This window comes from Taudactylus pleione, unplaced genomic scaffold (genome assembly GCF_031769625.1).
Source record: "Taudactylus pleione unplaced genomic scaffold, aTauple2 ptg001147l, whole genome shotgun sequence".
Classification (NCBI taxonomy): domain Eukaryota; kingdom Metazoa; phylum Chordata; class Amphibia; order Anura; family Myobatrachidae; genus Taudactylus; species Taudactylus pleione.
Genome location: NW_028285548.1, coordinates 186,184 through 201,505, shown reverse-complemented (window position 1 = coordinate 201,505; position 15,322 = coordinate 186,184). Strand labels below are relative to the sequence as shown.

The window sequence follows — 15,322 nt, the reverse complement described above, 5'->3', positions numbered from 1 at the left end:
TTAGCCGGAATCTTTCTTTGACCGCTGTTTGGTCTCCACCCTGATGCTGAGAGTTAAATGGCTGGCCTTCTTCTCCACTGCTGATGTTGTCTACAGTCAAGATGGAACGTAGGAGTCTTTTGCTAAGAAGATAGAGACATCAGTAATTTGCAATGGAATGACACGGTTCACTACATGGGACCCCATGGAGCTCCGGGATCAGTAGGATGAAAGTGCTGCACGATCAAAGCAATATACAGCATTTTGGCAGGAAGTGTCTGCTTGATGATGCCATTAGTAGCACTTACCTGCCAAAAGAAGGATCATTCTGTGAGGTTTGCCCCCATCGCTGGATCTATAGCAGGTACATTTACCATGGCTCGGTGGGGCACACTCATCAGCTCCTCAGCCGCCACGTACCTCTCCACCAGTTCAACTAGCTGGTCTGCGGACTTAGGGTCTGCATGGCTCACCCACTTGTGCAGAGACGCAGGTAGCGATCGCAGATACCGGTCCATCATGACTCTCTCCACAATCTGTGGTCCTGTCAGTGTCTCGGGCTGCAGCCATTTTGTGGTTAGATGGATGAGGTCATGCATCTGAGAATGGAGGTTTTTCCATTTGGAACTCCCAGCGGTAGACTTGTTGGGCCGAACAAATGAGGTGACTCCCAAGCGGATTAGGATCTCCCGTTTTAACTTTGCATAGTCCTTGGCATCTTCCAGGCATAAATCATAGTAGGCCTTTTGTGGTTGTCCAGACAGGAAGGGCGTCACAAGACTTGCCCACTGCTCTTTAGGCCACTCCTCTCTTTCATTGGTACTTTCAAAGGCTGTAAGGTACGCCTCCACATCATCACTCTGGGTCATCTTTTGCAGAAAGTGACTGGTCCATATGGTGTGAATGTTAGTTAGAAGAGCAGGGGAAGCATCTCCAGACCGCACTGTAAGCTGTTGTATCACCTCTTTTATGGCCTGGCTGTTTTCCGCTATGGCCTGGCGGGTTTCCTCGAGGGTGACTTGTTGTTGCCTCTGGGCTGTCTCCAAAGCCAATAGTTGCACCTGGCTTGCGTCCTGGTGAGCCCTAGTAGCTTCTTGCTGAATTTTGTTAGTTTCCTGCTGAGCCCTGGTAGCTTCCTGCTGAGCTGCCGTAGCTTGGAACAAGGCTTTAACAATGTCCTCCATTTTGTCCTAGGGTGTAGGTTGAAAGCAGAATCTGGCTTCCCTAAGCATCTGCGGACGCCACCTGTATGGACTTCAAAGGACACAACTTTATATCCACACTGACGAATTGGTGTCTGTCCCTTTTAAATTTTAAACGAAAATTTTTCCTTGCTTCAATTGCAGTGTGTGATTGCCCGCATTCTCCACCAAATGTGACACAGTCGGGTTAGGGGTCCCTCTCCTGGGGTAAATGGATTTCCTCTTTACACACACAGCAGCCATAGAAACAGGATACAAGTCTGGGGTTCTTTATTGTGCCAAATGAATATAAACATAAACAAAGCATAAACATAAGTCCTAGCCCGGCTGGGCACTAGCTACACAGCAGATTCCCTCTCTATAATAATGGTAGGGCCTATTGCCCTCACCATCAATAAAACACGTGCACAGTACTTACAAGGATTATCACCAAGTGTCTCTGAACAGGCTAGTCTGCCTGCTCTCTCAGGTGTGAGACACTCAGCCACAAACAAACCATGCTTATATTAGCCATTTCCAGCTGCAAGCGCTAATGAAAAACCTGGAATGGCCTGTGGATGGAGCCATCCCTCTGCTCACATCCACACCCCCAGGACCCAAACTGGCTTTTCCAAAAGCAGATACTCTGGTCTGATTACAAAACAGACTTCTCCTGGGGTTTTTAAGAACACATAAGCCAAAAACCTACGACAAATGTACCTGCCATTGACCACTTTACTAGTTCTTCTATCACATAGTACATATATCTGTTGTCAAATTATCACAAATGGCTTCTCTCAAGAAAAAAACATTTAATAACCCATATAATATAAATAGAAATATATCAAAAACATCTTTAGAAAACTTGAATTTCCCATCATCTTGGTATAAAAGACCGCAGAGAAATATACATAAAATATGTTCGTATAAATAAGTCAGTTTTTAGGGGTGCCGAATTTATAAAATAGTCCCAACCTGGACGTTTCAATGTTTGTCTTGCTATGGAACTTTTGTGAGATATATATATATATATATATATATATATAATATAGCATCAGAAGTAGGGCGGCACTCATTGCAATAATATCACAGGACACCAGGTACAGTCAGGTGCATAAATATTGGGACATTGACAGAATTTTCATATTTTGGCCTCTATTCACCACCACAATGGCTTTGAAATGAAACAAACAAGATGTGATTTAACTGCAGACTTTCAGATTTAATTTGAGGGTAATTACATCCAAATCAGGTGAACGGTGTAGGAATTAGAACGGTTTCTATATGTGCCTCCCACTTTTTAAGGGGCCAAAAGTAATGGGACAAACTAAACAATCCTAAATCTAACTTTCACTTTTTAATACTTTGTTGCAAATCCTTTGCAGGCAATTACAGCCTGAAGTCTGGAACGCATAGACATCACCAGACGCTGGGTTTCATCCCTGGTGATGCTCTGCCAGGCCTCTACTGCAAATGTCTTCAGTTCCTGCTTGTTCTTGGGGCATTTTCCCATCAGTTTTGTCTTCATTAAGTGAAATGCATACTCAATCAGATTCAGGTCAGGGGATTGACTTGGCCATTGATAACATTCCCCTTTTTTAGCCTTAAAAAACTCTTTGGTTGCTTTGCAGTATGCTTCAGGTCATTGTCCATCTGCACTGTGAAGCGCTGTCCAATGAGTTCTGAAGCATTTGACTGAATATGAGCATATAATATTGCCCCAAACACTTCAGAATTCATTCTGCTGCTTTTGTCAGCAGTCACATCATCAATAAATACAAGGGAACCAGTTTCATTGGCAGCCATACATGCCCACGCCATGACACTACCACCACCATGTTTCACTGATGAGGTGGTATGTTTTGGATCATGAGCAGTTCCTTTCCTTCTCCATACTCTTTTCTTCCCATCACTCTGGTACAAGTTGATCTTTGTATCATCTGTCTATAGGATTTTGTTCCAGAACTGTAATGGCTTTTTTAGATGTTTTTTGGCAAACTCTAATCTGGTATTCCTGTTTTTTGAGGCTCACCAATGGTTTACATCTTGTGGTGAACCCTCTATATTCACTCTTGTGAAGTCTTCTCTTGATTGTTGACTTTGACACATATACACCTACCTCCTGGAGAGTGTTCTTGATTTGGCTAACTGTTGTGAAGGGGTTTTTCTTCACCAGGGAAATAATTCTTCTGTCATCCACCACAGTTGTTTTCCGTGGTCTTCCAGGTCTTTTGGTGTTGCTGAGCTCTCCGGTGCATTCTTTCTTTTTAAGAAAGTTCCAAACAGTTGATTTGGCCACACCTAATGTTTTTGCTATCTCTCTGTTTTGACTTTTCAGCGTAATGATGGCTTGCTTCACTGATAGTGACAGCTCTTTGGATCTCATATTGAGAGTCGACAACAACTGATTCCAAATGCAAATGTCACACCTAGAATCAACTCCAGACCTTTTACCTGCTTAATTGATAATGAAATAATGAGGGTATAGCCCACACCTGTCCATGAAATAGCTTTTGAGTTGATAGTCCCATTACTTTTGGCCCCTTAAAAAGTGGGAGGCACATATAGAAACCATTGTAATTCCTACACTGTTCACCTGATTTCGATGTAATTACCCTCAAATTAAATCTGAAAGTCTGCAGTTAAAGCACATTTTGTTTGTTTCATTTCAAAGCCATTGTGGTGGTGAAGAGAGGCCAAAATATGAAAATTCTGTCAATGTCCCAATATTTATGCACCTGACTGTATGACCGACGTTTCAATGTTTTATGCAAACATTTTCCTCAGGGCATATACAAATAGATCTACTCACCTATATACCCCCTCTGGAACGTCTGTGTCACCAAATGCATGTGGCATCCTGCGCATAAATGTGACATCACAAGAGGCACCTGCATCGGCGTCACGGAGAGACCAGACCACGTGAAACCCAGTCACCAATCAGTGAAAACATAATAACAACAATGCATGGGTCATCTACCAACCGCATATGATAATTGTGGCAATGTCAGCAAAGATGATAGATGTCACTATGCACACATAATAGCATATAAACAAACTAATACACAAACACTTTCACAAAGAAGACACATAACACAATAGACCGGCATAGCAAATAGAGACATACCTAAAAAAAGGCATATTACTGTTTGATAAACTGAAAGATCGCTATCATCAAAATAACCTACTAAGTAAGAGATCAAAAAATAGTTCCAGTGTGTCACAAGGCACTACATGCTGGGCCGCCATCAGGGGGGGACTGCTGGGACTGGAGTCCCGGGCCCGGACAGAGAGGGGGCCCGTCCACAATCCCAGTAGCGAAGGCAGGGGAGTTTCAGTATGTAGAAACCCCCTCCTGCCCGCTAGTCCATTGCAGCCGCTAAACGTGTGTATTTTTTTTTTTTCTTGTGAGATTCTTGTCTCCGTCTCACTGGAATTCCTAACAGGCTGTCAGTGAAGGGAGCTGCTGCGCATGCGTGGCAGCTCCTCGTAGCCACGGAGATGGCAAAATGTAGGGGAGATCTGATGCGGCAGCGCACATCTCCTCCCAGGCAGCTTACGTGGGTTGTTTGAGTGCTTGATCAGCCACTGCACTCTGTCTCCAGCTGCAGGTAAGGCCCCCGCTTCACCTATATAAATTGATGCATTAGGCTGTGTGTAGCACATGTTGGGGGAATCGTGTGTGTGAGTCTTGTGTGTATGTGTGTGTGCGTGTATCTTGTGTGTGCGTATGAATCTTCTGTTAGTGTTTTATATATCCAGAACATATCTCTAAAAAATATATATATTTACATGTGTGTGTATACATACATACACACACACACACATATTAGTGTGTGCATATATATGTATATATACAGTATTGGAGAAACGGCGTCACTCATGGGTACTTAAATGCAAGAATTCAAACGACGAACAGTGTCTTTGTCCAAAGTTTCAGTCCATCTGGACTTTTTGCAAGAATGTTCTTAATAAAAGTCCAGATGGACTGAAACGGTGAACACAGACACTATATGTCATTTGAAGTCTTACATGATAGTACTATACCTATGAGTGGCGCTGTTTCGCCAATAGTGTATTGATATATTCAGGAGGGCACCAGAGCAGGATTTTGTCATTTTTGGTGCTGAGACGGTATTACTTGCAGATATATATTATATATATTGCAAAACCTGCATTTACCCCTGCAATCCCACTGCCCACCCGCCCGCCCAGATCCCCGTCTATCACACTGCTCCCCTTAAAGAGAGGAACCGCGTTGCATGGGGAGTAGGTCTCACAACAACAATAACCAGGTAAGTGTGGGGACTGCTGGGACTGGAGAGACAAAAACACGGTGGGGTGCCCTGTTTATTTTGTCAGTCCTGGGCCCCACAATTTCTGATGCCAGCCCTGACTACATGTGAACATAAATGAATGAACTTGCACCATAAATAAGAGAACAGGCCCTTAATAATGAGCAACAATATATCAAATGATATGTTTAGATTGTAATCGATGTGACAAACATCGATATGAAGTAGAACCCAAATCAAACAATAATACAATGTCAAATAGCACTATATAATAAAATAAATGTAACATGGATATTGAAAGATACACATCACAACTAGGGAGAGTGTGTCACGCAATATCACAAAATAAGAAGTGGGAGGCACATATAGAAACCGTTGTAATTCCTACACTGTTCACCTGATTTCGATGTAATTACCCTCAAATTAAATCTGAAAGTCTGCAGTTAAAGCACATCTTGTTTGTTTCATTTCAAAGCCATTGTGGTGGTGAATAGAGGCCAAAATATGAAAATTCTGTCAATGTCCCAATATTTATGCACCTGACTGTATGTTCGCCACAACTTCTTAAAGGAAGATAACACTTGAGATAAATGATGAGAAAGTGGTTTGTGTAATCCCCAGCACTCTAGTGCCCACTGACTGAAATGAGCCAGTGCCTAAAAAATGCAGGGCACACATTAATTTATGCAGCCCAGGCACTGCATAGTTGCTACAAGCCAAAGGTTCCAAATCATCTCTCACCTGCTCATATAGGGTCATGAGGTTTGTACGGTTCAATCTAAATAACTGAACCACCTCATGATCTGAGAGGGAGCCTGGGTCCATCCTTAGTCGATAACCTCGCCTGGCATGAAGCAGAATAGGGACCTGGATCTGGTGATGCTCCTGCGCCCTCCTCCAATGAAGACTGTACAATCTCTATATCTCCAACCCTCACAGGTACAATGGCTGTAGGTGTGGTTTATATAGGCATGTGATGATGTTTTATGGACGTCACATGGGTTAATTAGCCACTTTTTTTGGGGGGTGGGGGTGTCATTAAACTTGACTATCTAAGCCTGGTCTAAAGTTCTGGCGAATTTTAGTCAAGTTTGGGTTGCGATTTTTGAAAATCGCAACCTATTACATTTGAAGAGTTGTAAGTTTAGAATGGGAAAACATCTGGATGCAAGTTGGAAATTTGCGATTTGGTGGAAATAGCAAAAAATGTGCAAAAGCCTGTTCTCACACTCTATTACAGTTGCGATTACCCAAAACTCACAAAAAAAACTAAAATCGCTGTTGCACCAAAAAAAACACGAAACATCGGCTGGGTACGCACCGTTAAGTGTGTACCCAGAATAAGATTTTAGAAGATTGGTAGTGAAACAATATCAATGTCAAATATTAATATTAAATAAAATTGTGTTTAATTTACAGTGTAGACACACATAGCAGTCATAAGTTTAACTGATGTGTGGCTGTCAAGGGTTAATCACTATCTGAGGTCCTTATTTCTTACACATCCCACATGCTCTATATTTATGCTACATTATGTCATTAGAGAGATTAAATTACAAATGAATACAGTACTCAGTAAAGCTCTCAGGCTTGTCACAATACATTTATCACAAACATGTGATCTACCCCATTACAATCAAGCAAATTAACTCACAACTCTCCAGCAGGCAAGTCATTGACACAGTTATGCAATAATTTATTTCTAAGAATGTTAGAATTAATACAGAATATCAAAGATGCAACAAAATACTTTATTAAATACAGTACTTACAGGTAAAAATAAATTAAATGTAAAACTTAAAACACAAACTGTTACAGAGTAAACATGTGAAATATAAGATTATCTCCCAGTTTTAAGAGGAAAAAAACTGCCTTCCAAAAATAGATACAGTACATTCTTTTTTTCTAATAAAGCCTGGGAAAATACATCAAACAAGACAGATATAGTCCTTAATTTATTACTTTATTTACTTGTTGTCTTAAAAAAATCTAAATATTCATACATTTAACAATAGGAGTAACAGTAGTACATTGCAATAGATTTCCATCAATCAGGGCACTAATTCACAATGGGGGAATTATCGCCGCAATGCCCGGCTACACACATATTGGACATATACAGTAAGTTCAACATTGCAAGTTTTTCCTTGCACCTCTATCGGTGAAAGGAAAAACATGCGATGCCACCAGGTGTGGTGTGCCATTCCAGAATGGCACATTGCATCTGTTGTGCTGAACTGAATTCCTACAATATGTCATATGAAGATAAATGAGCATAAAACTATTAATAGTATTTATTTTATCTAAAAAAGTATACCCTACAGAATATCATTTATAGCTTATAGTGAAATACAGAATCAATCTGACATGTAAACTTGTAACTATGTAATAGACATCGAGAGACCTGAGTTTGTTTGTGTTATGAAATGTCCAGTAATGAACTCAATCTTGTATATAGAATATAGGATATTCAGGAATCAGCAAACTTAAAATTTTCAGGACCACAAGTACCAGCCCAATGATACACTTAAATCCAAATTAATTAAAATTAAGGGTGAGTGGGTTTGGATTTCCAAAATCTGGACCCCTCTGAGCCCCCCCGATCCGAGCTGGGAACCGAGTCAGGCTCGGGTTTTCCGGCCTGGCTCGGATCTGAAATCGAGGCAAAACGTCATCATCCCGCTGTCGGATTCGTGCGGGTTTTGGATTCTATAAAGGTCCCGTGATCGCCGCCATTTTTCATTCCAGCTGTGGAGTGTGCAGACTTAGGAGGGAGCTGGGAGCTCAGTGTGTTAGACTGTTATAAAAATAAAAAATAATAAAGTACTGCTGGCTGACTACTGTGAAGAAGGAGAGAGGGAGCTGTTGCTGGCGCTGACCATAGGGGCTGGCTGGCTGACTGTCTACTGTTGTCCATATACAATACATAGGGGCTGGCTGGCTACTGTTGTCCTTGTCCATATAGGGGCTGGATGTTGTCCTGTCCATAGGGGCTGGCTGGCTGTAGTGCTGTGTTGTCCAGGGGCTGCCCTGTCTGCTGTAGGGGTACACTCATACAAATAATTTTTACAGGGGCTGCCCAGTCTGCTGTAGCGGTACGCCCTTACAAATTATTTTTTACAGGGGCTGCCATGTCTGCTCATACAAATACCGACTGGCCAGTACTTTATCTCAGTCCACCTCCTCTCTCCCGCCAAGGCCCAACACACATACCCCCATGTATGATATTCAGCCATCTGAGGTCAGCATTTCACCGACTGCTGTCCTTTGATTAGTGATTTGGGCAGATATTTGGATTAGATCGCTCATACTGTGTAAGCACTAAGGTGGATCAAATACCTATGCACAATACAGGTAGTGAATGTATGGGTGGAACCTACATTCAGCACATTCATTCACTAGGAACTGGAGAGGCCCTTTCAACTCACATATAGCATGCCTTTAATGCATGTAGTTGTAGATTTAATGTAATATCACTTTTTTCATTTGCTTGAGAATAGGACATGTGCTGTTCTTCTAAAACAGGGTATATTTTTCTCTTTACATTAAGTTTTCTATTAAAAAGTATTTTCTTGCATTGAATAATTAAAACAAAGAAAACAAAAACAACATTGTTTAAAACCCCCACAACGTGAGCCATAAAAATAAATAAATGTGAGAATATAACCATCTGCCCATAATACTAGAATAATATTTTGCAGCTTTATTTTCTGGTCCTTTAGAGGACACCTAACAGCTCAAGGAAAGGATTTTTATTTGCGTAGAAGTAAAAGAAGAGAGACTACTGGCCAAACAGAAATCCAGTAAAAAGTAGACGTGTCCGTGACAGATTACTGGCGAGATGAATGCCACCTACTCTCTTTTCTCTGGATTGGACTCCAGCCATCAGTGTCATGATAGTGCTCCTCCTGACCTCCTCTGTAGTATGCGTCTCTGCTACTGTGGTAACTCTCCTTTTGATAAGGATGAGAGCTATGGCTTCTACTGGATCAGTGGCTGGAAGAGGAATCATATCAGTGTGGGGGAGAATGATCGGATTCATGACTGTACTGACTTTGTTGAGGCGGATAATGTGATGGTGAGTAACTGGGTTGGGCCATCATTGCTGTGCTGGATCCATGAGGGGCTTCCGACCTATAGAAGTTATTCATCATTGCTTGTCTTTGAAGACTGTACGGAGAAGAGTAAGATCTCTGATAGTTTGGAATAGGAGGGGAAAGTTCAGAGTATTTCGTGAACTCCCCATTGCCATCATGCCCGTGGTCATGTGTTGATGGACTGTTTCCAGTAAAACTGCCATTTCCTTGTGGTGAGTAGGCTGCGCTATTTGCTTCTGCGGAGCCATGGCTGCTTCCTGATCTGAATTGAATTTTCAGCGGCCTCCCAAAGAGTTTGATTCTATTTAACAAACTCATTCCATAGGGAACAGACTCCTCATGTTTGAAATTGACAAAAGCAAATTGTTTCGATTTTCCATCCTTGTCCTTTGGAATTTTAACGTTAATTGCAGGAGAAGCCTGCAGAAACAGCCCGAACAGGATCACCTCTGTGGCCCTGGGATCTAAGTTTCCCACGAACAGCACCCATCTCTCCCCTGAGTCCCGTCCTGTGTGCCCAGCAGCAGAAGTCGATGGGTGACGCGATGTCACCGCTCAGCGCCTTTTGGGGCCTAGTTTTTCAAACTGCCATCCTGTCTGCTACTGCAGTGCCACTCCTAGATGGGTCACGTGTTTGTGCCGCCCACTTGTGTCACTTAGCATAGTCGTCCAGCTACCTTGGTGCAACCTTTTGGCCTAAAAAAAATATCGTGAGGTGTGAGGTGTTCAGAAGAGACTGGAAATGAGTGGAAAGTAATGTTATTGAGGTTAATGTCGGAACAAAAATAAATAAATTCTGTGATTTTACCTGTTTTTTTGCACCACACAGGGAGGCCCCTGTAAAAATTATTTGTATTTTGGTCAGCGTACCCCTGCATCACACAGGATAGTCCCTGTAAAAATTATTTGTATTTTGGGCAGCGAGCCATGCACCTCTACAGGACAGCCCCTGTAAAAATGATTTGTATTATTTTGCAGCAGCCCCTTGATAAGAGCACAGCACACCTGAGCACCTACATACACTGATGATAGGTGTGGCTGGCTAACACGGGACGCAGACAGAAAGTATATATATATATTTTTTTAACACTGATGGTAGGTGAAGAGAGCACCCCTGAAGGACGAGCACCCCCTGAACACAGCACTACAGCCAGACAGACAGCCCCTATGGACAGGACAACAGCCAGCCCCTATATGGACAACAGTAGCCAGCCAGCGTCAGCAACAGCTCCCAGCTCCCTCCCTCTTCACAGTAGCCAGCCAGCCCAGTATGTAATGTATCTCACAACACTAGCCAAGAGCACCCAGTTCCCTCCCTCTGCACGCACACTCCACAGTCGGAATGAAAAATGGCGGCGATCGCGAAACCTTTATAGAATCCAAAACCCGTGAGAATCCGACAGCGGAATGATGATGTTTTGCCTCGATTTCAGTTCCGAGCCAGGCGGGAAAACCCGAGCCTGACTCGGTTCCCGGCTCGGATCGGATGTCTCGGGGGGTTCGGATTTCTGAAATCAGAACCCGCTCATCCATAATAATTAGAAATGTTGGAGTTGTGTACTTGTCATTTTTTTTTGTGTCTGCAACAATAGTCTCAACAGGTAGCACCTCCCATTACATATATTCAGGGTGTGAAGTCTAGGGCCCTTCTCCACATGTATGTATGTATATATATGTATGTATGTATGTATCTATCTATCTATGTATTGTTTTTGTCACCCTTCCTGTCTGTCTGCATGGCCCTGTCTGTATGTATGTATGTATGTATGTATCTATCTAGCTATGTTTTACATGTATGTATGTATGTGTCTTTGTGACCCTTCCTGTCTGTCTGTGTGGCCCTGTCTGTATATATGTATGTATGTGTGTGTGTGTATATGTATGTATGTATCTATGTTTTACAGGTATGTATGTACGTATGCCTGTTTAGATATTCCCCGTATTCAATTTTCGCCTGTTTTGATTATCCCCGTATTCAATTTCAAAGACTTTTTGCCAGTGCGAAGTCTTTGTAAAAAAACGGGGATAACTTTTCACCATGTTTTATATGGTGAAAAAAAAGTGCAGAATTGGGGTTTAGGGGTGCAGGCTTAAAAAAAATAGCCTGCACCCCTGGGAGAGTCCTCTAAAAGTAATCTGTGTCAAAAAATAAAAAAAAAGTCCTCAGGACACCCCAAAAAATGTACTTTAATTTTGGGGTTAAAAAAAAATGTGGGAGAACAAACTTCTAAACCAGCTAAATTAATTCAGGGGGGTTCCCAAGTATGCATCAGGTGTTTTCTTCATTGCAGGTGGTAGCGGCAGGTGCATTTTTTAAGAATTTAAAAAAATGACTTTAGGGACTTGAAAATATGCTTGCACCCATTTTCAAGTACCCCAAATTTGATGGGACTAGTTATTTTTTCCCAAAAAATTATCTAAGTGCTATTCTTCACCCCTTCTTCTAAAGCCGCATTTATGCACCTTCCGCGGCTATTTAAAAAAATCCAGACTCCCTTCAGCAGGCAAAAACGGGGGTACCCATAGTGATCCCCCATGTCTGGACATCTTTAGGGGGGTGCCAGGGACATTTCCTGAAAAATCCCTGATTTTTTCGATACTTACCTTTCAGCCGGGTCCTGATTCTGCAGCTTCTGAAATTGAATACGGGGTTAAGCCTCCGATGTGGAGCGAAAAGTCCGGCATACGAAAAGTCCGGACTTTTCGCTCCAAATTGAATACCCTCCTAAGTCGCAATACGTTGCTACTAGAATGCACCAGTAGACTGTATTGATTGATTTGATATGCGACACTTGTATATCTGTGTGCACATGAGCCTGCATATGAACTACAATGGAACTTGGAATGAAAAAGCTTCTACATTGTACAGATTCACACAGTTATACATGTATTACATTACATATCAAATGAATCAGCACAGGCTGCTGGTGTGTCCTAATCGCATTGCGACTTACTGTTGACAAATTTTTGTCAAAAAAAGATGGGGCTAGTAGAGTCTCACGGGACCTTGAGCGCTGTGATGGTCTTTTTAGTGCGACTGCAGCAAAGCCACATATGTATGTGTGTAAGTACGTATGTATGTGTCTATGTGTGACCCTGCCTTTATGTATGTATGTGTCTATGTGTGACCCTGCCTTTATGTATGTATGTGTCTATGTGTGACCCTGCCTTTATGTATGTATGTGTCTATGTGTGACCCTGCCTTTATGTATGTATGTGTCTATGTGTGACCCTGCCTTTATGTACAGTACAGTATATATGTATGTATGTGTCTATGTGTGACCCTGTCTTTATGTACAGTATGTATATATGTATGTGTCTATGTGTGACCCTGTCTTTATGTACAGTATGTATATATGTATGTGTCTATGTGTGACCCTGCCTTTATGTACAGTATATATATATGTATGTGTCTATGTGTGACTCTGCCTTTATGTACAGTATATATATATGTATGTGTCTATGTGTGACCCTGCCTTTATGTACAGTACAGTATGTATATATGTATGTGTCTATGTGTGACCCTGCCTTTATGTACAGTACGTATGTATGTGTCTATGTGTGACCCTGTCTTTATGTACAGTATGTATATATGTATGTGTCTATGTGTGACCCTGTCTTTATGTACAGTACAGTATGTATGTATGTGTCTATGTGTGACCCTGCCTTTATGTACAGTATGTATATATGTATGTGTCTATGTGTGACCCTGTCTTTATGTACAGTATGTATATATGTATGTGTCTGTGTGTGACCCTGTCTTTATGTACAGTATGTATATATGTATGTGTCTATGTGTGACCCTGCCTTTATGTACAGTACAGTATGTATGTATGTGTCTATGTGTGACCCTGTCTTTATGTACAGTATGTATATATGTATGTGTCTATGTGTGACCCTGTCTTTATGTACAATATGTATGTATGTGTCTATGTGTGACCCTGCCTTTATGTACAGTACAGTATGTATGTATGTGTCTATGTGTGACCCTGTCTTTATGTCCAGTATGTATATATGTATGTGTCTATGTGTGACCCTGTCTTTATGTACAGTATGTATATATGTATGTGTCTGTGTGACCCTGCCTTTATGTACAGTACAGTATGTATATATGTGTCTCTGTGTGACCGTCTTTATGTCCAGTATGTATATATGTATGTGTCTATGTGTGACCCTGCCTTTATGTACAGTACAGTATGTATGTATGTGTCTATGTGTGACCCTGCCGTTATGTATGTATGTATATACAATACTCTGGTGGTATAGAGTATGTATGTATGTATGTGTCTATGGGGCAGATGTATGAAGCTCTGGAAAATTATAAAGTGGAGAGTAATAAACGACCAGCCAATCAGTTCCTAACTGTCATGTTACAGGCTGTGTTTGAAAAATGACAGTTGGGAGCTGATTGGTTGGTCATTTATCACTCTCCACTTTATCACTTCCCAGAGCTTCATATATCTGCCCCTATGTGTGACCCTGCCTGTATGAATGTATGTATGTATGTATGTATGTGTGTGTGACCCTGCCTTTATGTATGTATGTATGTATGTGTGTATGTATGTATGTATGTGTCTATGTGTGACCCTGCCCTTGTGTATGTGTATGTTATATGCACACATAAGAGGTTATTATTGTAAGAGAACCTTTGCTAGTATTACATTTGCCTGAGAAGACACTAATTGATCAGAATCTACCTCTTGGCTTAGGGGTGCCGCAAATAAATTTTGAGACCGTAAAAGTGCCACACACAGAGCTGGTCTATAGGGTAATTTGAATTTGATACATGAAGATCTAAATCTTTCAAGAATTTGCTCATCATGGACATTCTTAGGACACCCAGAGCCATGTTCTGCAGTCTTCAAACAGGGTCTGACATAATTTTTCCAGTTAATATTTCATATACAGTACTTAAACGGTTGTGTGACTCTAATATCAGTGCCTCTGGCAATAACAGTCATTTATGAAGCTACAAAGTGCAAAATCTTGACCTCCTGGTCAAAGCTGGGAGTGTCTGCAGGCTGCAAAAGTCTGCATTGTCTGGTGGAGCTGTAGGGCTGAATAGGGGCATTACTTGCTTTGTGCCAATTAGGCACACAAGGGCAAGTAGATTTACACTTAAGTGGAAAAGAAAGAGGCTCATGACCAGGGTGCCCATGCTCTGTCATATCACCTACAAGAGCATTTAACATACAGTATGTGGAAAGTCACCCTGGTCTGGAGACAATACTGTGCGCCACCTCCCTGTCACCGCCCAGGAATGCCATATTACAGTTTCAATACATTTTGATCAAAATAGCAACTGCGTCTCTGTGTGAACACAGTCGGGATGCGTTGCAGTGCAACTTAGACTCATGCGCAGTAAAATAGAAAATACCTCAACTACATCTGACATTGGCAGTGCGTGTGACTGCACTACAGCGTAAATCTAGCATTGCAGGAGAACTACAGTACAAGTTCTCTCATAGGGCCTACTATGCTCTATGGCAAAGTGATTTTACTGTAGTAACAGTTACATAATGTCAGTGAGCGCTGAACCAGTACATTTTGAAACCAAAAAATTAACCTTATTTGTCAGCACATTTATACCTGAATGGGCCCCATGGAGCCATCCCAGCGGGGTGTTAGTGTGGCTTCCGAGGGACTGCAGCCACAAACTTTCCAAAATGGCAAATAATTGTATATTAGCCATTATTCTTACTATAAAAGATATATATTGCTTCAGAGACTCCAATATAGTTTATGTAAGGACACAGGAGCATAATGATAG

The 15,322-nt window shown here is 41.7% G+C and overlaps 1 pseudogene; it reads right to left on the bottom strand.

Moving 5' to 3' along the window:
- Nucleotides 1-9,285: 9,285 nt before the first annotated feature.
- On the bottom strand, nucleotides 9,286-14,401 carry LOC148453472 (RNA-binding protein 7 pseudogene; annotated as a pseudogene).
- Nucleotides 14,402-15,322: the final 921 nt, after the last annotated feature.